This window comes from Neopsephotus bourkii, unplaced genomic scaffold (assembly GCF_033783945.1).
Source record: "Neopsephotus bourkii isolate Nb327-2 ecotype Australia unplaced genomic scaffold, CSIRO-AGI_Nbou_v1 NB_741, whole genome shotgun sequence".
Taxonomy (NCBI): domain Eukaryota; kingdom Metazoa; phylum Chordata; class Aves; order Psittaciformes; family Psittacidae; genus Neopsephotus; species Neopsephotus bourkii.
The window spans coordinates 841,175-864,437 of NW_026901239.1; the positions used below are offsets into that span (position 1 = coordinate 841,175).

Sequence of the window (23,263 nt, forward strand, 5' to 3'; positions counted from 1 at the left end):
TTCTGTTTCAATACTTTTTCAGTGTCTTTTCTGTTTCATAACTGTTACAAATTTGACTTTAAAGCAACCCAATGATAAAATATTGCTCAGAACAGAAAGTGCAAGATTAGGGGAATACACTACTTTAAACTTGTGATTCAAGAGGAACACAGGCAGTAACCTGAAGTCAGGAGGCGTTCACAAAGGCATTCAAAATTCAAAAAGGGTTGAGTAAGAGTTAGATTTGAAAATGAGAACATTATTCACCTCAGTAATATATCGAAAAGATTTTTCTGTTTTAATGTGCCTCATTTAGAAGCCTAAACGTAGCAGGATTAAAACTTAACTTTTGTATTGAAGTATGGTGTATAGCACACGTGTGTGCTAACATGTGTGGAAGGTTCTCGCTGGCTCAAACTGAGCAGAGTCCAAAAGCACTGACAGGAGTAAAGCCTAAAGTTTATCCTCCATATTTTCCCATTTAAAACAAACTCTTTGAAATAGAATGGAATAAGAGTATAGGAAAAATACTGGAAATATTTGGGATAATATCATTAACATTACAGTAAATAAAAATTTAGATGCTCTTTTAAAAAATCAGTACTTTATAGGTATATGAAACATCAACTCCTGCAATACCTTTTGATATCTCCTCCTAAAATACAAATCACTGATCCATTTTTCTTTGCTTTTACTATGGCAATAGAAAGGGAAATTATACAAAGTTATGCAATCCTATTTACTGAACTTGGCTGTGTGGAAGGGCAGGGAACTGGATAAGAGCAGCTTATAACCAAGGGATAAGATTTGAGCTATGGTCTTAACAGTATGGATAGCAACTAACTGGGATCCCTGGGTATGTCCAGGGATTAGAATATACAGTATTGCTTAATACTGTTAACCACCATCATCTAGTGGATGCTGCCTGTCCTAGTCTCACCTTCCTTTGAATACACTGGAATATTTGCATTTACCACCAGCAGCCTCCTGTTTAATTATGTGGAGATAGATAGTCTAAACCAATTCTGCTAGGAAATCCATCTCCCAGCTGAACTGCAGAGTGAATAGACTTGGCTCCCATTTGTCAACACTATTTATTTTATGAATACAATACTGTTCACTTTAACATACCCATAAAGGGTAATTGTTACTTTCCTAGCACAGTACTTTTCCTGATTTAGGGAAGCAGGAGTAAGAAAAAAGTCCACCCTGATCTGAGACCCTTGGTCAAACATACTCCCAAGTAAGAAGCAGTCTTTAATTTTGACTCTCTTAATATTAGCTAAGAATTCCTTTCTTGTTTTAAATACAGGATTTTGGGGTTTATTTTGAATATATGTTTAGATGTTCTTGTTAACTTTTAAGCTTCCTTTCTCCTCCTTGCCCCAGTTACACACTGTCAATAGCATTAAATCAGGTTTATTTTTGTCTCATTTTAGGAGCTTTTTGGGTGAATAGATATTTTCCTGAGAAAGAAGTCTAAGATTTGTCAATGACTCCACTGTGGATCCTCACATCTCTGTATTTCTTTCCTCAAATAAAGCAACTGGTAAGCTTTACATATCAAAAAGACAATTTGATCGCAATTGCATCAAAATGGGCTATGGCATTAAACAAGCTAGTTTTACTTGTTTACTCTTATAAAGTCATTCTTAAGAAGATGTATTATTTGTAACTGTGTCAAGCTTCATCCATCTTCTGAAGTGGAAAAAATTCTAAACCTAGAATTTGATCATTTATTTTAATAATGTGATAACTGCTCTGCAAGTGGTGTGGCATATCAGTTTTGTCCTCAGCGTCCTTAATTATATGGCTGACTAATTAGTTCTGATTGTTCAAACATCACAACACAGATCATCAGTTACTGTCTTACTAATACCACCTGGTTTGATACACAGTTATTATCTGTGCAGTAAAGTTTTCTGTCTACGTATAGGATTCAAAGCTGTGCAGTGGTCTTTGACAAATACCGCAGAAGGAATAAAACTTGGAGAAACTGTTACTGGTTTGGTGGCCTGTATTTGAACAACTCTTTGACATCCTTCTGTGAAGACTGATGCTGCACCGGGGAGGACAAATGACAAAGGTAGGGTTTGCTGTGGGCATTTTTGTTAGCATCATTATAATCCTAGTTTCTTTACAGTGTTCGAGAACTGGTGGATACCAAATTGTTGGCCTTCAAATTGAATACACAAATTGCAAATATGAGAAAATGAGGCTGGAGCTGAAAATTCTTTCCTACAGTCCTGTGCCAAAGAGAGGTTTGGCAAGAAATTAATCTACAAAAGCCCTTCTGTAAAATACTGCTACTCTGAATCAAATACTTTCTTTTATGGTGATGGAAGCAGTGTACCTTGCTTTTACTTTTTGACCTTCTTAGCTATGCTGGCATTCTTTTACCTTTCTTTGTGAGCTTAAAGAAAAAGATAGTAATTTCCATTTATACCAGGTTGTGTTAAATCAGAATATATGTAATAGATTACAGAAATGTCTTAAAGGTTTTTCATTTGTTTCACTGGAACTACTTAATCACCTTTCTGCCCTACACCAGTCTTCTAAGAATGCTGAAGGCATTTTGAGTCCAGAAATTGGAGAGCTTCCCTTTCTACATATTACCTGCCCTTTGAGGTGTAAATGAGTAAATTTCAGTTTTGACAACTGGGAACTTTTCCTGTAGGTAAAGCTTTATGACTATAAATTCCTGAAATATAGGGACAAGAAACTATAGTCCTATATAATTAGGAAAAAACTCAAAACATGTGCTTTCAGTTCTTAGAAAGCACTGAAATAGTGGAAGGTACAATTACACACAAGGGGTCTTTTGGAGAACGTTTCACAGCTCAAATGGAGACTTGAAGAAATACAGTTTTTTTATAGCAAAGGCCCAACATAAACATAGAAAAAACCAAGAAGTATTCCTTGTTAAACAGAGCAAAAGCAAAGAAATAAGGGGTTCTCTGATACCACTGTGTAAGTTGCCATTAGCTTACGCTTCAAGGAATGACAGCAGTTGAATACAATCAGAAAACTGGAAGAGATAGAGATGGCTGACCATAAGAATTGTGCATGAAGTGAAAATTGAGTGATTGAGTTGGCTGAACAGGGAAATTATCTTCCTAACCTAATGCATTAAAGGAGAAAAAGAAACTGTGGCTGTGGGCCATGAGGCTTTTCAGGCAGCACAGTTGCTATCACCTTTTTTATCTTTGTCTCAATATAGATTTTAAATATCCAGTTTAAAACAAAATGCAAAGGATGGGTTTTCTTGCTGTCATCTTGGCAGTTCTGCTTGTTACAGCTCTGACTGCGTTTTCATGTTGGGTGACTATTTCGAGACTGCAAAGCAATGTGGAATGAAGAGATAGCTTGCCTTTCGCAAAGGAAAAATTTAAGCCAAGAACTTGAGATACAATCTTCAAACAACATCTAGAAAATTGTCGGCCACTCCAAAATTGGAAGAATAAAGAGAAAATATCAGGGCATCTTCCACTAGTTTGTGAGAATGGCAAATAACTATTTTGGTGGGGTTTGGTTTGTGGGTTTGTGGTTTCATTTCTTTAGTGTTGTTTGTTTGTTTGTTTGTTTTTGTTTGTTGTTTTCTGTTTTTTTTTTTAAGGAAATTAAGAAATACAACTTAGAGTGCTCTTTCAAGTATACCTTATTTAATTCTGCTCTTCCTTGCAGGTCAAAATTAAAATTACATTGAACAAGATACTTTGTTATGAGTTAGTGGCCCTGGATAACCTTAAAAAGAAGTGGTAGCAGTTTAATAAAAAATAAGTGGTCTTTGTTCTCTGCTCTCTGAATGACTGGAGGGAGAGCAAAGGTTGTAATTTCAGTGCAATTCCTACATAAGCTAAAAGTGGAAAAGAAAGATAAAACTAAAACAACTTATAGTTCACCTTTAAGAAAATACTTGTCAAAGCAGCATCAAAGTCCACAATGTCATGAACTGACATTGAGAGAGATTCCTCCTGAGAGAGGTATTATAGTTAAAATATCTTTTCTCCTTCATGCCCTCTTTGAAATACTTTACTTCCATAAAAGCTGTAGATCTATATTTCATTCCAGGGACACACAACCTGATGCCTATCAAAAGTTTCTATTTTATAGATTAGAAGTTTTGGGACATGGCTCCTGGGTTCTGGGTTGTTGGACTTTTTTTGGGGGGGGTGTTCTGGGGGTTTTTGTTTTGTCTGCTGTGATGACATCCTCTCTGCCTGTGTGTAGGATTGATGTAATTCCAGAAGGCTCTGGAGCAGTGCTAAGAATGGCTTACCCGTTTTTATGGCTTCCAAAGAGACATCGTGTGTGTCTGTGTGTGTATTTTTATACATGTACGTGCATGCAGCATGAAGATGACTAAAAATGTATTTGCATTTTTTTCAGTGCATTTATATACTTGAGAGAAGGCTATATGAATAACTGAAAGTGCCTGGGCTTTTGGCAGCCTCTTACTTATTAGCCCCCTGACCTGCAGAGGTGGACAGCAGTCAGGGCACTGTATATTATGTTGTGACACCAGATTAACCTTTGGTGCTCTCCTGCTCATTCTCAGAAATGTTCAAGATGGTGTCTCCCTAAACATAGGAGGAGAGGAAGTACTTGGTCACAGCTCCGGCTCTTGCTGCCCCCACCTCTCCCAAGGGTGAACACCCTCTAGCGCTGTCTGTTGAATTTAGCCAGGGTACTGCTTTTTTCTCTCTGAGGCACCTTCCTGACACATTTATCCTCTCTCCTACCTTCCTAATGAGCAAAATAATTTCTAATTAGTGTCTCTGACCCTGATTACTTGATTTCCTCAGCAGGTCAAGTTTTGGATAGTTTAGGAATACCTATACTTGCAGCAATCTTAATTAAAAGTGGATGAATGCAGCTGAATTCAGCAGTTTCAGGGATTACCAGTTTGAATCTGAAGCACTGTATTTTGGCTGTACACAGAACAACCAGTTTATTTTAATGCTTACTAAAGCTAAACTAAGACAAGGTCTAGGTGTGCTCAGAAGATATAGGCAATAGTACTGGGAGAGAGGCAACAGAAGAGCAGTGATTTTAAATCTCTCCATAAAAGATTGTTTCAAAAAAAATCCATCTGAAGTTTATAAATGCCAGTTTAGAAGATTTTTTGATATAGAAATTCTCTGGAAAACACATCTTTTTCAAGAGCATTCTGGCTCATTAGCTTTCTTAATACCTGAACTGTTTATTCTGGGAAACTCATATCTGTACTTTTCTTTTTAGCTGTGAACTAGCAGATAGTCAAAGGTTGCTAGAATTTCATGACCAGCTTTGCATGTCATTTCAGCTTTCAAATGTTTAAATGCCTGAATTTAGCATTAAGATTTCTGCCTTAGTTCAGTAACACACTTCTGTTTTCAGGGTGGCAAAGTTCAGATCTCCATCGAGAAAGCCAGAAGGCTTTGGAGAACAGGTAAAACTTGTTCCTTGAGGTGACTGATTTGCATGAGTTTGAAAGAGTTTTTTAAACCTTTGTGCTTTAACCAAATCCAGCTCTCAAATTCAAACTTAGCCCAGTGTAATTGGAATGTGGATCAGACAGGTGTGTTGCTGTCTTTAGTATTTTTACATATGCAGGCAACTTTCTTCCTCTTTGTTCTTTGTCTTGTTTTAATTCAAATTTAGTTTTGAATAAAGCATTTTTACCCAGTCCTGAGAGTACATGTTGAACAAATGAAATAAACAAACTGAGGTACCACTATTTCCAATCAGTTATTTTAACTGAAGCTGGTCTGTGGATTTTAACTACTCAGTTAAAGAAAATGTGCTAAGTCTACAGCATTACTTTAACAAAGTGTAGTTCTTAGCTTTACATTTCCTTTCCTTCCTTTAATATGAGGAGTATCTTGGTCTGACCTATGTTTATTTCTCCCAGGACATCTGCAGCTGTGTGATTTACACATAGACCCATGTGGCTTCCTAAGAGCCACTGCCTGAAATACACACAGATTCATAGCAGCCTGCAATGACTTGCTGAATGGTGCATTAAACCATCTGAAAAAGCGGTGTTTGTACAAGCCAGTAATGCAAGGTGTGTTGCCAGCTCTTTTATGAAAATTGTTGCTGCAGTTTGACATGTCACTATGCCTTGTTTATTTATACTGTAAATTTTAGAGCCAGATTTTAAAAAGTGAAGCATTTTGGTACAAATAAGTTTAGTGCCCATGGTTGTTGTACGTATCTACCTGGCCTTTAACCAGAAAGCCTCTGTTTAAAAATTAATGTAATAAGCAGTGGCCTAAATTACTGAAGTTTTATTTGGTGAAAGTAGGATTTGCACCATCACTTTACTGTATCACATTCATTCGAGTACACTAGGCTGACCTGCCTAAGGTGTTGGCTACTACTGGAAGGCCAGCTGTTTGTATACAATTCCATACCATGTGGCATGTTGTTGCAACACTCCCTTCTCTATAAAGAAGGCAATTTTGTGGAGGTCTGAACTGAGGTGACTATCTTGCTGCCAGTATCTCTAGATCACCTACAGCAATGTTGAGAGTTTTGTGGCTGAAGCACTCAGAGGTAGATTATCAACTTCTAAATTATATCCTTACTCCTCAGTGCCCTAGGTGCCTTTGGAGACTTTATAATCAGTTATCTACCTTGAACTCCACTTACTGCCTTTAGAATAGTCTTTCCTTTCTTATTCAAAGGTTTTATAAGATAAGAATTGAGATAGAGATAAGAAACAGATGTAAGGGCTTTAATTGGTTGCAGTCTAGTGTTCTGTATTTCCGTGTGTATTTATAATGATGTCTCTTCAGTTTCTTAGTACTTACTAAGGGGAATATTTACTCTCCTCCTCTGACTCTCACTACTGTCATAAAGCCAGGGTACATTGACTTCATAATCTTGAAATACAGTAACTTGATAAATTGACTGCTTAGCCAATAATACATACTGTGCAGGTGGTTCAAAATATTTGTTGTATCACTACAGAAGAAACTGGTGACTGGGTACTGGCAAAGAGCTCAAGATACAAAAGTTGCCATTTCCCCTAACTCTTGGATATTCCACCATCTATTGAGGTTTGAATGCCCAAGTTGCTGGGTAACCTCACCCTGTGTGTTGGAAGGTGTGTAAGAGTGTGATAGAAGCAATAGGGGGCTGGCTGGTAAAATATCTGAAGCTAACCATTAGGAAATACTAGAGTGAGAAGTCAGGATCCAAGTTCTTAGTGTACTGTGCTGAGCTGTGACAGAGGTTCCTTAACTATGAAGTGCCCCTTGGACTTTATGGTCCATTATCCCCCTTTTCATCACAAAAAAATCATCTGCATCTGTGTTCTAATGTCCCACTGGAATCTGTACAAATTTCAGTCTTATTTGGTGCAGAATTTGAAACTTTTTTTGCTTTCACTAAGAATATCCCAATACCACAGCCTGTGGTATTCTGGGAACCATCTGCCTTGATTACTTTCTCTAAAGCTATTTTTAATCTCCAATCAAAGATTAATTATGCCAGGCTTTGGGCAATTGAGACTTTGGAGGAGAGAAAAGGAAGAGAAAGTGCCCACAGCACTTGCCAAAGACACATGAAAATCAGGTACAAGTCTGTGCTGCAATTTATAGTTGGGATCCAGCAGCAGGGATGCTGAGATAAGCCCTGAAACACCATGTTAAGGCTGTGAACATGCCATGTGCCATCGTTTCTTTGTAGAAGGTATGTAGTTTGCCACATTATCACTTATGCTTCCCAGATGGTGTCTTTCTACCTGCCCTGGCACCTACCCAATACTATGCTGTCAGTATTTCACTTAGAGCATTGCTCTTTAACTCTTGTGTGTCTGAAGTGTATGTTGGTGTGCCTCCACATCCCGCTTTTGTTCAGATTTGCTAGGCAGAGGACTCCCCAAGGTTTTTCTCTTTCACCTGGGCATGTTTCTGAGATTAAAGTCCAGTCTGAGGCTGAACCTCTGCTTTAAAATTTGGAATCAACAGGTTATGGGAAAATTAAATTTAAATTTAATTCTGATAAGAGCTGAGCAGCCTTGTTCCTCTCCAACTGCTTCGTTCATGTGGAGCTGGGGCTGAGCTTTCAGTGTCCATAACAACAACTTTCCCTGAAAATGGTGTCCTAATTCTGTCTAAAACTGTCCTGGGGGACTTTGACAGCTCCTCTGAGTTCTTTTTGCTGTTTCTCTTCATCTGTTCCTCTTTATCCAAGATTCTTTTCATGACGCTAGCCTGCTGCAAATACGGTTTTGATGGGTTATTTGAATATTAGCTACCATTTGAACAATTTCAGCCCAGCACTTCATGGGTTGCTACTGAAGTTGTAGAAGTACTCAAAAAAATTATTCAAGCTTTTACATATATATTCAGAGGAGATTTTTATCTTTAGATTACTCCATATACTTCTCTAACACTTCACTGATATGAATAAAAAATCTGATCATTGGGTTGCTTTTAGATGGATGGAGAATGCTTTTCCATTTCTCTTCCCTCCTTCCCTGTCCCCAGACATTCAGAATCAGAGAAATCCAGTTTTGTCAGAGCATGCCCATGGCCTAAGGACTGGGCTGTTTTCTTGGGAGTTATAAGTCCCTGTCCTAGAGAGATTTCAGATTTAAGAGAAACTTTGAAGCTGATTCTCCAGTATTCAAAGAGTTCTTGAAGGACAGTTCATTTCAGGACAGCTTTTTTTTCACCTCCACATTTCCTCACAGTTTATGTGTTAAGAAATCCAGCGTAATAAGATATTTTGAGAGCACCTGTCAGAAGATCTGTATTAGGTGGAGGTGAGGTGACAGATGAATCTTGCTCCCTCTACCCCTGGAGCTGTAAACATACTAGTCAGAAATCAAGTGTGGTTTTATATGACTTGTGGTGGTAACATCGATAGCTAAGGGGTTTTAAGGCAGTTGATGAAAAACAGCTGCTTTGATATTGTTGATTCTCAGCAATACAGCTAAAGAGTTCATTATTTGTCTGAAATTCTCTTGTGATCTATCCCAAAAAGTATGGCTAGGGTTCTGCTGGAAATGCACTTTTTCTGTTAATTATATTCCTATCTGCAGTTTAATGTTAGCATTCCTATGGTACCTGGAGAGACCTCTTCAGTGGATTTCTATCAAATTGACACTTAAGTCAGATTTCACACATCATATTATTTAATATGATATAGTTGCCTAAGAGAAACAATTAAATGTAATTTCATAACTTATTGGAGTAAATTATTACCTATTGTAAATACAGGAGCCATTAGCTGTAGTTTGCTCAGTTCTCTATAACTGAGAATTTACATTATAGTATAAAATAAACATTATTTTATTTATTATTTCTTTAATGTTTCTAATATCTAGAGTTTCTATCATTATTACCTACATGTTTTGAACATACAACAAAATATAGCCCCTATTTGCAAAGGTAAATTCAAGGAGATAGAAGAAACCCTAGTTAGGGATGAAATGGTTGACATCTTTGGAATATGCGGCAATTGCAGAATATCATCTGCCTAACCATTGTCAAATTTTTGTAAACATCATGACAGAGATGAGTTGTAAGTGTAGTTTGAAGAGAAGGACAGCTGTTGCTTTGTGAATAATCATTTTTTTGTTGTTGTTATAAATGCTACAGACGATAGCATCAGTGAAAACAGAGATTGAATATATCACTTGGTTGCTCATCCTTTTAGTGTTTCCTTTCTGTCAAGGCCCATGTCCCCAAAGTACGCTTTTGGAGAACATATGTTGTCTGCCAAAACTCATTTGATTTTCAAAGCAGAGTAATGTTTTTCTTAACTTTCTTTTTCAAATGCAAAACATCTACATTTAGGGTGAAATACTACTTTTAATTACAAAACACTGTAACTGCAAATCATTACTTTTTTTTTTTTTTTCTAAAGGAGTTCAGGTGGTTTAAAATTTGGCTATAAAGGCTATTTCTAAAGGCATATTTTTAAGCTATAAAGATGTGTTTTCTCAAATTGAAAACTAGACTGAATAGACTGACGAGAATAGGAACACCACACCAAGAATGTTAAATATTTGTACCTTACAAGGAAAATAAGCTATTAGGTGGTTTCCTTACCAGCTAGTCCTTGCAAGGGTCTCATTACATCAAAAAACACTCTTCTTTCTGGATGGAAATAAGATAAAGTTGTAAGTGGGCACTCACTGGCCATGAGAGCTGCTGTGAAGGCTATGGTAATTCACACTTTGCCACCACCTTCCTGAAAAGTTTAACAAATTGAGACAGTAGTTTTTAAGTAGTTTGAGACAGTAGTTTGAGACAGTTTAGTTTTTGCATATTCTGCAGGCCCAGAGCAGAGGGTCTTGGGGCAGCAGAGACCTGTATCCTGCTGGGAGTGTGGAGATGATGTGCTCCTGCTGGCTGCCTTACCCACAGGAGACACAACCCAGCTTTCAGCTAATTGCATAATATAAAAATCCCTTCAAGATAATTTACATAGGCAGATAACTCAGATGGAGCTCTATTCATGGTTAGACTATTCCTGATAAATAAGAAAGGATAACTAGATTATTTTGATTTCTTTTTCCTGAGTGCATGTAAGATAAGCTGTTTTTCTAGCAGACTCCTGGCCTTGGAATACCTGCCTTGCTCTGAGGACCAATGCAGAGGAAAAAAAGCTGGTGGATTAAAGTGTTCTTTTATCAACTACTGTTTTATTTCCATTACCTTCATCAGAAATGTCACCCCAAAAAGCTTCTCACCTAGGTATAATTGTGAAAAAAATCCAGAAATCTTTCTCATTATGTCCCAGTCTTGGCTTACTTTTGAGGTTATTTACTATTATCTGCAGTAGGAGAAGTATTTCACTTGCTCAGATTTGTCTTTTTCAGAAAGTATGTTAGATTTAAACATATCTATGTATGAATGTATATGTAACATCTGTATGTAAAGCCTTATACATATGCTAATGTGTTTTATAATACTTTGAAAGTCTGGATAGTGGAACCACTTGTGAATATGGTCATAAATTGCTCAGCTGATTACATAAACTGCTTCAGAAAAGGTGTCTGGAGCAAGTGGGAGCACTGAAAACTCTCAGTAACTTATGCCACTGTTAGGAATGCTAGAAATGTAATAATGGCAGTACATACAGGCTGAGTATTGAAAAATAATACTCTTATTTTTAAATCATTTATTACACTATACTTCAGGAAGCCAGCACACCCATTTTCACAGAAGAGCACCCAACCACAGTACAGGACAGAAAGGCACAAACTCCTCAAATGTGTGGAATTAGGGGAAGAAAAGGGTAATATTTTGCTGAGAGTATCTGCAGGGATTGAGGTGTCTTGCAGCAAGGTCAGCAGGTTTGTTTTCATGATGGGGCTGAAGTTGTAGATCATTTCAGTAGCCTTTAGTTTTGGCTGAACCCGAGCCACTCAGCTGAGCTGTAAGCAATCCAGCATTTAAATCCCATGTTTTCGGTGCCTCCCCAGTCTGGTTATAGTAATTATTCTTAGTTTGTTCCTTTGTTTTGCTGAATATTTGGTAACAGTATATAATTCTAAAGTACTGGCTATCTTACTGGGTCTTCTTACTGGACACTTCATAGTTTCAAGCACTTGCAATCCAAATACTTGATATATTGCAAAAATGTCTAATGCCCAAGCTGATGTGGCCTCTCTTGTGCAAGGTAATTTAAAGTGCTAACACACACACTTATGAAATAAGTTACTGATATGATATATAACACTTAAATCACCTGGTATTCATTAACTCTGGAGTGAAACCAAACTTCTAAACTACAATATAGGTTTTATAAACACCTACCTCTGAAGTAAGAGGTATTTTGGTATTTTAATTTTAAATACCAGATATTTTAGTCTCCTTATGTTCAGAGGAGTCAGATAATGGAAATGGAGAAACTCTAAATAGCAATCTGTTACTTTCTGAGCACTCCTCTCTGTACTCACTGATGAGATTTACAATGTTGTAATGCTGCAATTTCATCATTATTTTGTAATCTTCTTAAATGAGTGTCTCATGTTAGTGCAGGCAATCACAATAACTGCTTGAATAGGATTTGCTGCTGAGCAAAGCTGCTTGTGTTGCAAAAGCAACTAGAGGAACACACAAGCAAAAAACACCCAAAACATTGTGCAAAGGTATTTACTTTCCCACCGGGTTTACAGTGAGTCCTGAGAAGGGAATTAGTTATGACTTCACCCATGCTAGCAGGATGCCAGCAAATGCTCAAAAAAGGAAATAATATTCTAATAGCAGCTTAAGGCAAGTTCAAAAACAAAGGAGGCTTGTAACCACAATGCTTATTTAATGTGGAATACTGTCATGTTTTTATAGACTAAAAAAGAAACCTGCCTCCTTCAAAAATTCTCATGGCTTCGCAATGCCTACTGCTCCTGCAGTCTCTGAGCCTAGGAGAACACTTACACTAGGTGAAGTATGCTGTCTCTATAGCAGAAAATCCTTTATGCTCGGTAGCTGTGTCCTGGGGAAGGGCGGTTCAGCAGCTTGCATTCCCTCAGATGTGGTGGCTGAGATGATGGAGGCAAAAAAAGAATGACCCCAGCTGATCATGCCTATTCACATTTAAACACACTTGTCTTGCAGATGACCTGACAATTCCTGTTTTATGTATTTTTGGTTTTTAATAAGGTTGCCTCAGAACCTTTTATTAAGCATTATTTATTCATGTTACAGTGTACTTATTCATTTTGCATAAATATTGGCTGTGCATTTGGTATATGTATTATCCTGTTTAAGTCTTTGAGACTACTCATGTGGGTAAAGTTATGTATATGGGCCTGGTGTTACAGGGTTTGAAGATGACATTAAATCACTGAGGTTCATGATTAATAGAGAGGATTTAAACAGCACAATCCTCGCTTGATTTTTAAAGTGTGGTTTGTGTTTTTTTTCCCCAGAAGAATATAGCAATAATACCAACATATAACCATTGTATCATACTTCTCAATTTATTTTCCTCTTCAAACTCAAGCTAGGAAACTATTGCTATTCATTACTACCTTGTCTGTGTGCAACCTGCTTAATTCTGCTTTTGTTCTTTATATCAGAGATATTGATCAATGATCTGATGTCCCTTGACTGAGTCATGCTTCAGGCTGTTGGCCCTGGGCCTAATTGTACTTTTGGTTTCAGAATTCTTTGTAATATCTACCTGGAGGCTTCTCCCATTTAAAAAAACAAGATTGTACCTTCTGCACAAACAACAATGTAAACGACAGTCCTGGTGCCTCTTCTGGTCTATTTGAGTTCCAGCTTTCTAACTGCAAATATCTTATCCTCATTTTTATTTGCAGATTTTTGAAGTGCTGTGAAGAAAAAGTGAGAATTGTTGTAATCCTTATTATCCTCTTTAAAGCCTTAAAATGTTCTGTAGCTGTCAAAATAATAACCCCTTCCCCCCATGTCCTGCTCAAGTCAGAATTCCAAATTTCTCCTTCTCGTTAAAAGAATTTTTTGCATGCTTAGTATTTTTAAGTCAATATTTCTTTAGACTTGATTTTAAATTTAATTTTATGTGTGAAATAAGATGCAAAATAGTAAGTAGAATGGGCAAAGAGAAATGACACATTTTTCTCCAAAACACCATTAAAAATATGATCAAATGTTGTATCTTTATAAATATGAAAATATGTACTGACTTTAGATAAAAGTTATCATGTGCTAATAACGACTGCATTCAAATATTTTCTCCCAATGTATTTGTCAGATGTAATTAATGTTTCAAAACTAATGTTGCATTGGAGCTGCAGTGGTTAGAGGATGTTTGCGCACTGACAACTGATGACAGAGTTGGGAAAGCAGTTGATCTGCCCTGTACCTGCGTAGGCAGGGTGCTCTGATGTAACACTGTAAAACAGAGTTAGAAGGATTACATCACAAAAATGTACTGTGACTTGCTGATAGTGTCAGGGCTGCAACACGATGTTTTTAGCCCTACTGAAAGCTGCTTAACTCCTTTTTGGATATCACAGTGGTGAATCCTGCAGAGGTCACGTCTTAGCAGAATGAAAAATCTTTATTTGAAAGAAAGAAATGGGTTTTATTCTAATTTTCAACCCCTGGAAGAAAAATTGATGTTTATTTATGCAATCTACTGGTTTCTCTCATTGGCATCAGTTTCTGTTAATTCTACACAAAGTGCAGCTAAAAACATGTGGACATCTTTCTTTTATAAATGCAGGGACAGGGCAAGGCCCTTAGCTAAGTATTTTAATAATTTGAAGATCATATTACCTAAGTGTTCTCAGTCAAGCAGTCAGTTTGACAGTTAGCTGTTGTACACTTAGGAAATACAAGAAAAAAAGCCAAATCTTTGTGCAGTTTTAAAGCTGAAGTATCACAAATCTTGTTACATTTCCAAACTGGGTACTAAAAGACCCTTCTTTTTATAGAGATAGGTATAGATGCATCATCGGCTTTAGATATAGTATCTCTGATTTTCACAAGTTAAACTGAGGCAGCTTTCACAGCTAAATACGCTCACACAGACATTTTAAGAATCTGTATTGAGAAACTGCAATCTTAAAGGGGATGAAAAGCAACTTAAACATCTTTATGCTCAACTGATACATATTTCTGTTGCTCACCTAGCTCCATAAGGATGGACAGCACACACACAATTTCTTCAACTTAATGGAGATCTACTTATGCAGGACATATAGAAAAGACAGTTGGTTTTTTCCACCATGGGCGTAAGAGAACCTCTGTTGGGAGAGAGATGTATGAGGATAATAATACACTGAAGAATGTGGAGTAGCTGGAGTCCTTAGAGGTGATTCAGTGAAATTCTTCTAGCAATCACATCAGACTTACTTGGCCACCAATACAAGAAAAAGGATAAGGGTGTGGGAAAAATAAGATCAATATATTTTTCAAGCTAGGTGGAGGTGTTTTGTGTTATGTAGGTATTGAAAATTTGAATTTTACCTGCAAAGACAGAAGATTATTGAGTATTAGTCCTTCCCAGCTCTTTCCACATTTTGTCTACTCACTGTCCCCTCCATACTACATTTGATATTACAGCTTTCCACAACTATTTACAAAAATAAAAAGTCTTAATGAGATGAGAGCCTGCAGACACTCTTAAGATATTTAATTTTCACACCTGAAAGTTCTGGGAAATTCAGAGAGTAGAGAATAGGTGAAGATTGTTTATTTATTATTTCACAGATGGAAATAGAGGTTTTCAGAGAGACAGCAAGCATTGACAAGAAACAAACTCCAGTCCTATTTGACTGTGAGAATGTGATAGGTAGTCACTGCTAAATCTAAACAATATAATTGTCAGTGCATTTAAGCAATAATGTCTCAGTTAATTTTCAGCTTTTGAGACAGAATGTGTTGCAAACTTAAGGAAAGAAGAGGGCACAGAGAAAGTATATAAGGGCAGCCTGAAGTTAGCAGCTGAAATTATTTATTAAAGTTACTTCTAAAAAGCAGGTTGTTGATAGAACATAGATTTTAGCTCAGAATAATAAATCCAAACAGCTGGGAAAAGATCTCTCAAATACATCTTCAGATCTTGGTTTGATTTAGAATGAGTGTTGTGGTTTAAGCAACTTGCAAATAGATGTGAAAAACTGTCTGCCATTAAAAATGGCAGAATGTTTTGTAAAAATACTAGTCCCAGTTATGCAATTTCCCGTTGGATGCCTTAAAACATAACTTGGAAGGTAACTATTTTGTAGGTATTTAGCTTCTGGTAAGTACAATAGGCTTGCTTTGTTATACCAAACTTCTTTGTAACAAACATTTTAGGGTTTTTTTTAAATATATTTTTGCTGGTTTTGGTGCATTTGCCCAGTTTTTTTGTATCAGGAGATGTTTATAGACATTCATAGTTTATTCTTACTCGTATCTGAATATGGAGAGCCAATTGTCTCTTCTTCAAGCCAAAGGAATTGTCCCTTATTTTAGTTGACTGTAAGTCACTTCAGAAGGGGGAAAATACCCTTTATACCTCCTAGAAAACCCAGCTGGCTTTGATCACGTGAAGGCAATCAAAGGTGAGAATAATGTAACTAAAAGCAAGAGACTTCAGTTAAAATGATGTGTCCTTATAACCGGGAACGAGTACTCCAGTCCCTTATGTTTCAATTTCATTGGTAAGACTTGAATAGAAACCAGCTTTGTACATGCTTTCCCAAGAACCGGCAGTTTGGGCTTGTGATGTCTGATTCATACAAAAAAAGCATTTTCTATCCCTTTTTGTTTGAGAAGACTGTATGAATTGTTACTAAAGAGAAGAACCTGACAAAAGTCCTTCTTTTAGGAAGGATTAATAACTTTCAGTAAACTAATGTAATAGCTAAGTAATCTATCTTCTTTGTCTTAGGTAAGGCAGTACTTGCTTGGAAGAACGTAAACACAACTTATTTGCTGAAGTTAGTCTGACCGTTCATCAAGGCAGCACCCAGAAATGAAATCTGGGAAAGTAAAAGGCATTTCTTAGACAGGAAAGCTTTCAAAAAACTTGTATTAAAGAAGGTACAGTAAAGACCTTATGAAGAAGGCATCAGAAACCAATGTGAAGAAGACAGAAAGTGTTGTGATGAAGTGTAATAAAGTAGCAAGATTGAACGTAAAAGCCGGGTGTAAAGGAAACTCTTGAAAATTAGACCCAGAACCATGGCAATTGTATTTAATGATTTAATGCAGTCTTATCCTAATTCTAAAATACTCAGAGATACATCATGTGGCTGCTGTTCTGAGTATAGACAGAAGAAATACTGCTTCAAGAACCACAAAAGTTCCCTGAAAGCAAAACTGAGCAAGGACTGATCACAGCAGCAAAGGTGTTGTGGCTGCTGCTCACTCAACTTCAAGAAGTCACTGAAAACATCTAAATTGGAATTAGTGATTTAGATGGAAAAAGAAATTGCATAAGGCATCTCCTCCCCACCTTCTCCAAAACTCGTATTGATTATAGAGTTGTAGAGAAAGTACATCACCCTAGCCCAACTGCCAGCACAAAAATAAATACATAAATAAAAAAAATTCTTCAGTGAATAGCAACTAAAATCCCACCACTGAATGATCACAGAATGATGTCTACCATCAGCTGATAAATGGAAGATTCTCTACTATGCCAAGTCAATATGAGGTGTAAAATTTTTTTAACTTGGATTTCTTGCCCTGAAGTAAATCATACATGCTATATCCAAAGAATGCTTTCTGCTAGGAGTGAGAGACTAATGAAATAATCAAAGGTCAGACAGGTAAATTGGTATCTTATGCAGAATACAACATACTTTTTTGCTTTTTCTTAGTGATCTTTTAAAGCTCTATTTCAGGAATCTATAAAAGTATGTACATATTTATGGTAAAAATATACTTCTATAGATATTGATTTAAAGAATAATTATTAGGAATCAATGTACTTCAGAAACAAAGAAAATTAGCCTTTATTTTTTCCTTAATTATGTTGAACCATCATTGGAAATGCTACAAAGAATTTTGTTTTAAAAAAAAAAGGTTTCTCTAGAATTTGCATGAATTTATCTGGAAGCTTTCATAAAGAACAAACAGAATGCAAGTCTGAGGCAAAATAAATAACCTCCTTATCATCTGCAGAGTTGTATGGAAGACCTTTTGAAGGAGACCACTGCATTATATATGTTTATTCTATTTTACATATTTTCTGCAAGCATTCAATTTTACCTAATGATTCAATTCAATCTCTGGGTCAAGCTGATGCTAAATCTATTCTGACTCAGTGCAAAGAAAGACAAAGCAAAAATCCTCTGCTCGTCAGCTCCAGTAGGGCTACAGAAGCTTTCAAGTTCGAAAGTCACTGTGTTTCTTGTGATGGGATAATATAACTGGGAGAGATAAAGTAATGAACTGATATGTGCCATTACGAGAGGTAATGTTTTCCAAAAGATCATCAGGTTTGGACTATTACTTGTAAAGGAAGAGTATAAGAGGAAGTAATTTTGGTGACAAAACAGCTGACACAAGCAAAAGAATGATAATATTTAAGAAATGTAATGAATGGTAAATGGTTGCTTGCCTTTGTTAGTTTGTTTTAAGGGAAAAATCCTTATTTTCAGTGATACTAAGCAGCCAGCAAGAGGAATGAAACAAAACACATGCTAGAGAGGAAGAGAGAGTAAATGAAACTGCAGATTGAGAAATGGGTAGAAAAGCAGAAACACTAATTTTCTTGTTTACAAAATGGCATTCAATTTATTTTTAATTTTCTACTTTATTAAAGTTCTTGATAGATACCTTGAATGTATGGCTGTATATGCTGTATAGGAACCCTGTCATCTCATGACAGGGAAACATAAGGATGATTAGATGCCTTTAGCTCCCAGTGTCATTAGTATACAATTTAGAGAATATTTTTATGACTTAGTGGGCTGTGTGGGTGGGGAAGGAGTTCTAGTTTTGCTAGTTTCACAAACTTAAAGTCATGATGGTTCACATCAGTGGTATATTTTTCTCTCATCAGCTATACCAATGGCATGCATTCAGACAAAATGTTGGGTTGTTATTTTTTTTTTAATGCTGATATGTACAAGCACCTGCTGCTGGTTGGGGATTTTTTGGTCTCATCTGCATTTTGGAAGCATTTGACAAGTCCTCCTGTTTGCCATACAATTTTAGAGTATCTCTGTATAAACGAGTGTTCTCAGAAACCAAAAGGTTTCTTTGAGGTTCTCAGAAACCATGTTACCACGTGAATACAATGCTGTTGCTGAGGTAATAAACCCTGCTTCGAATTCAGATTTCTGGGATTAATTACTCACTAAGCATTTGTTTATGTTGGGATATCCACCTGCAAATGAAAATCCTGAGATTTGTACATTTTGCAGGCAGGAAATTCAATCCTTCATCTTTTCTCTGGTGTGCCATATGACAGCTGGGGCACATGACTTGCTGATGCAGAATTTTCTAACCAGCCATGCATAAAAGCAGTGGCTGGGGGACGTGCACACCAAGGGAGCAGCACCAATGTTTCCCCCCCCCACTGCAGCTGACCTTAGGTCCATTTACCCTTTTCTTTAAAGGAGGATGTCAAGGAAATAATTTTCACAAGGGTAAAAAAGCTATTTTTATCTTATCAGATGCTAAAATGGGAATGGAGTGATACACAGTGTAATTAAGTAACCTGTACTGTGACTTTGTTATCAAAGTCTAAGGTTTTAAGCTTGAATAGAATATTTCTGTTGGAAGGGACTTGCAATGATCATTTAGTTCAAGTGCCTGACCACTTCAGAGCTGACCAAAAGTTAAAGCATATTGTTAAGGGCATTCTCCAAATGCCTCTTCGACATTGACAGATAACTTATCAAATAAGCAAGTTACGAAATAAAATATAGTTAAGCAAGATTGACTAATGATGCATTCCTGCAGTGGGATATGGATCCTTGTGTTTTCTGTTGATGTTCTTTAGCCAGGACCTTCCCTCTGTTTTCTACTGTGCTCTCCCACTGCTAACATCCAGGGTTTTTTTAGGCCTGTAATTGCTGTGGAGCTTCCCCTATCAGATTGCAAGCTCTCCCATGTGCCTGACAGCCTTGGGTTTTCCTTCTCATGTTTTGTGGGGTTTGTCACACTTTTTGCTGCTTTCTGCTTCCCTGGGGGTTGTCCTTGTTTCTATCAATGGGGAGTGGGAATGAATACGGGACCTGCATTCATGTCAGAGTCCCCTTTTCTTCCTTGTTTTGTGACTGGCAGCTATCTGGCTGTCTTAGGCTGAGACTCAGAGTGCAACAGCATTCTTCTGTTCCTGCAGCCCAGAGTACTGAGTTTCTATATGAATGTCAAGACATAAATTTATGTTTTTAGAGGATACCAAAATTAATTTGGCAACAGTATTTTGAGTGGAGGAGGCTCATGTTAATTGCAGGGGATGACAAATTGAAGGAACATAGCTGTCTTCATTAGTCCCAGACTTGCTTGCCTGCTTAGTGTGTCTCTCCCAGCTATATTTGTTCTGTTTGGATGATTTTCAGATTCCTATGTTTTCCTTCAATTTTTAACTAATTTCTGAAACTACTTTCCTCCACCTCCCCCTTTTAGCTGACTTGTTATACTACTCCTTATGGATTATTAGAAATAAAATACACTGTTTTTCTCTTGGTTCCTCTTCTGCTTTTCCTCTTAGCCCTTCTTTCTCTCCACCACCACCCTGAAGTTTCTTGTTTTCTGGAAGGAATTAGGCCAATGACTAACATGTACTCTGTTTAATTTAAGCTTGCATATTGCAAATTACCTTTTCTTCCAGCACTTAACAGTATTTTTCCTTTTTGTTTCTTTCAAAAAGCTCAAGAAATGGTGATTAAGTCAAAGGAGAGAATACATGACAATGCTAGAAGTCGGTCCTGTACCCTGAGACAGTATAAGGGAAGGTTTATGTTAGGAAGCAGGCTATTGAAGGAAGAACTTGCTACAGAGGCAAAGCAGAATGGCAGTAGTTGGGGGTGTGGAATATATTCGTAAGAGGAACACTGAAGCATGGGAATTTATGTTTTTAAAGTTTTTGTTATAGAGAATACAAATGGCTTTCAGTTTAAACTACTAAAAATGTATGAAACCAATTATACATGAAAAGGTAATAACAGTATGAAAATGTGAGAACACGTTGCTAGTGTGCCTGTTATGCTGAAGAAGCAAAATTTTTCTGCTTAATGATAGGCTTTGTCACTTCAAACAAAATGGTGTAGGTGATTTAAACTCTGAAGAGGTTTTCTTGCTTGTTTAGTCACATCTATTCCATATGACTGTTTTACAAACTGGATCAACTTTGAAATAAGTTTTTACAAGAGTCATTTTCAAAGCACTAAAGATATCATCTGTCTACTGGGGTTGATGTCCAAGCTCCTTGAGAATTAAGAACAGGCCCAAAAAAACAAAACTAAAATAAAATTAAAACCAGAGCTTCTTTCCAGAGCCATTAATAGTCTGTTTCATTGTTTATTTTGTGCTAATTGAGCCAGTCACAATATAATGCACAAAATCAATCTGTCAGATTGCATAAGAGCTTGGCAAATATCTACTAGTTTGGTTTTATACTTTAATTATTTTTTTTATAGTTTGAGAAAGCCACTTGAAATAAGTAAATACTACTTAGGATGGAATGGTTTTTTCCTTACTTATCATTGAATGTATTTTTAAATTTTATGAAAAAATTAAAACCTTTAATCTCACATTTAAATATTCCATTTCAAGCTTATTTTTACATAATATTACATATGACAAAAATGATGCATTTTGTCCAGTTTAATTATTAAACAACTGTGCATTACTAAGGAAAGACTTACACCTATGTATTGTTTAGTATTAAAGATCAAAAGTAAGAAAAAACCTGCAACTATGGTGGCATTTATAAATTATTTTTCTTTTATTTTCTTTTTTCTTTTTTAATTTTTAACATTTAAATTAGAGTTTATGTGCCTAGTTGCTAGTTGCTCTTATGCAAGAAAAATTCCTGATGATTTTAAAGAGACGTTTTTAGTGTCAGTCATCACACAAGTCAAAAGTTTAACAATGACACTGGATTTTGTAATGGACAATGTACAAATATTCTCAGTCATATCCACATTTAAAAAAAATAGTGAAGAAAGGTGTTTACCGCTGTTTCTCTGCAGATGAAAGAAAATGCATTACTTACAGTCTGAACTGTGTAACAAGTACAATTTTCGGGACCTCTGTATTCTGTCCTCTCTGTTTCATAGTTTTATGTTGCTGTTCTCTGCATCCAGATGAAGGTTCTGCAACAGAATAAATGAAAGAGGAAGAAAAAGGTAAACTGGGTATTTCCATTCCTTTTCATTTGTCCTTAAAAAGGGATGATACTAATGGCAAGTGGGATTGAACATCAGTGTGAGTAAAAAATATGCAGGATTAGTGTCAGTCATTGTATTAGCAGTTTGGGTTGGCTATGAAACCTCAGAGATAAGAACCTGAGACAAACTGAAGACTAGGAATAAAGCTGAAGTGCCACAAGGGAAATTGCATAGACCAGCCAGTATGCTACTGTGCCCTAAGCCTTAATCTTGCACAAGGGGTACAAACACCAGCGGATCTTATAGTCACTCAGCCTTTTTTTTATAATGGTGCTTTCACAGGAAAACTGGTATTGCTCAGTCATTGCAGCTTGTCAGGCAAGAGCGGCACACCTGGAAAGCTTCCTCTTGCCGTCAGTGTTTGCATTCAGCCCACTTGCTCCAAGTGTTTGAAGCCTCTGCCAATATGATGTTGAAAGCCACCAAAGTGTATGTCCTATACTCATATCTTGGTGAAGATACTAAAATGTCTCAATCCACCAAATACCTGCTGCTTATGAACAGAGTGGCAGCAACTGAGCTGGGCATGGAGGCGGTGTGGACCTTATAACATGCTAGTTTCACACTGAATAATATTGCTTAAGTTTCTGTGAAGCCTTACGGAGAGAAACAGTGTAAGAGAATGCAATTAATCAAAATCAAGATTTTAATACTTGATAGATGAAGTAGTAGCAGTTTTAAATGTAAAATGATGGCTCATTTTCAAGATGCCACTAATTCTAAATCAAGTTCTGAGTTGTTCTGTTCGAACTGCAACTGTGGATGAGCATCATTCAATTTTTCACTTTAATTTTGATAGGAAAAATTATATCATAAAACTTTGATTTTTAATTTATTTTTATTACCCAGTGTTTATTATTACATTCCTCATTTTTACTTGAGCATCCTGTGAGAGAATTTTCATTTTAATGGTTATTCAGTAAAAGAGATTAAATCAACCTTAAGAGTGTATTATACTTAATTTCAATCATGGTTTATTGCTCAGGATATATTTATAAAGATATGCAAGATTATATGAAAAGATTCTTTAGGAGTTATGCTGCCAAGGAAATGAGTTAGTAAACCTTGTCTTGAATACATATTTGCTTTAAAATATTACCAAAGAGGGGCTGAAGGCCCCAAATATGAGACAACTCAAGTAGGAACTTTTCTGAAGCGTAATGCAAATATTGTGAGCACTATTTAAAAAAAAAAACAAAAAAATAAGTCTACTCTTCACTGAGACTTAGACTTTCATTCACAGCAAGCTGTGAATTCTCTGAAGGAACAGGAATTGCACTTTTTAGGCTAGGCATCAGTGACTAATGCTGTGATGCTGATTACCATTTTTAGCCAGCAAAAAAGGCCACTTTTCATTTGAATAAGATGAACCTCTTATACTAAAAGGTATCTGAATATGTCTGAACCACACCTTGTTGACCTTTTATCTAACATGAAGAGTTTCCTGTATGTAGGCTGATATTTAGCATCCAATGGAGAACTTAGGTGGCTCACAGACAAATTCAGAAA

At 36.5% G+C, this 23,263-nt stretch overlaps 1 long non-coding RNA gene across 1 annotated transcript in view; it reads left to right on the plus strand.

Moving 5' to 3' along the window:
- Positions 1–1,416: 1,416 nt before the first annotated feature.
- LOC133212841 (uncharacterized) overlaps positions 1,417–23,263 on the plus strand; it is an 81,092-nt gene continuing 59,245 nt past the window's right edge. The window contains exon 1 of the long non-coding RNA XR_009725622.1: positions 1,417–1,528. This is a non-coding gene — a long non-coding RNA (uncharacterized LOC133212841). The remainder of the gene's footprint in view (positions 1,529–23,263) is intronic.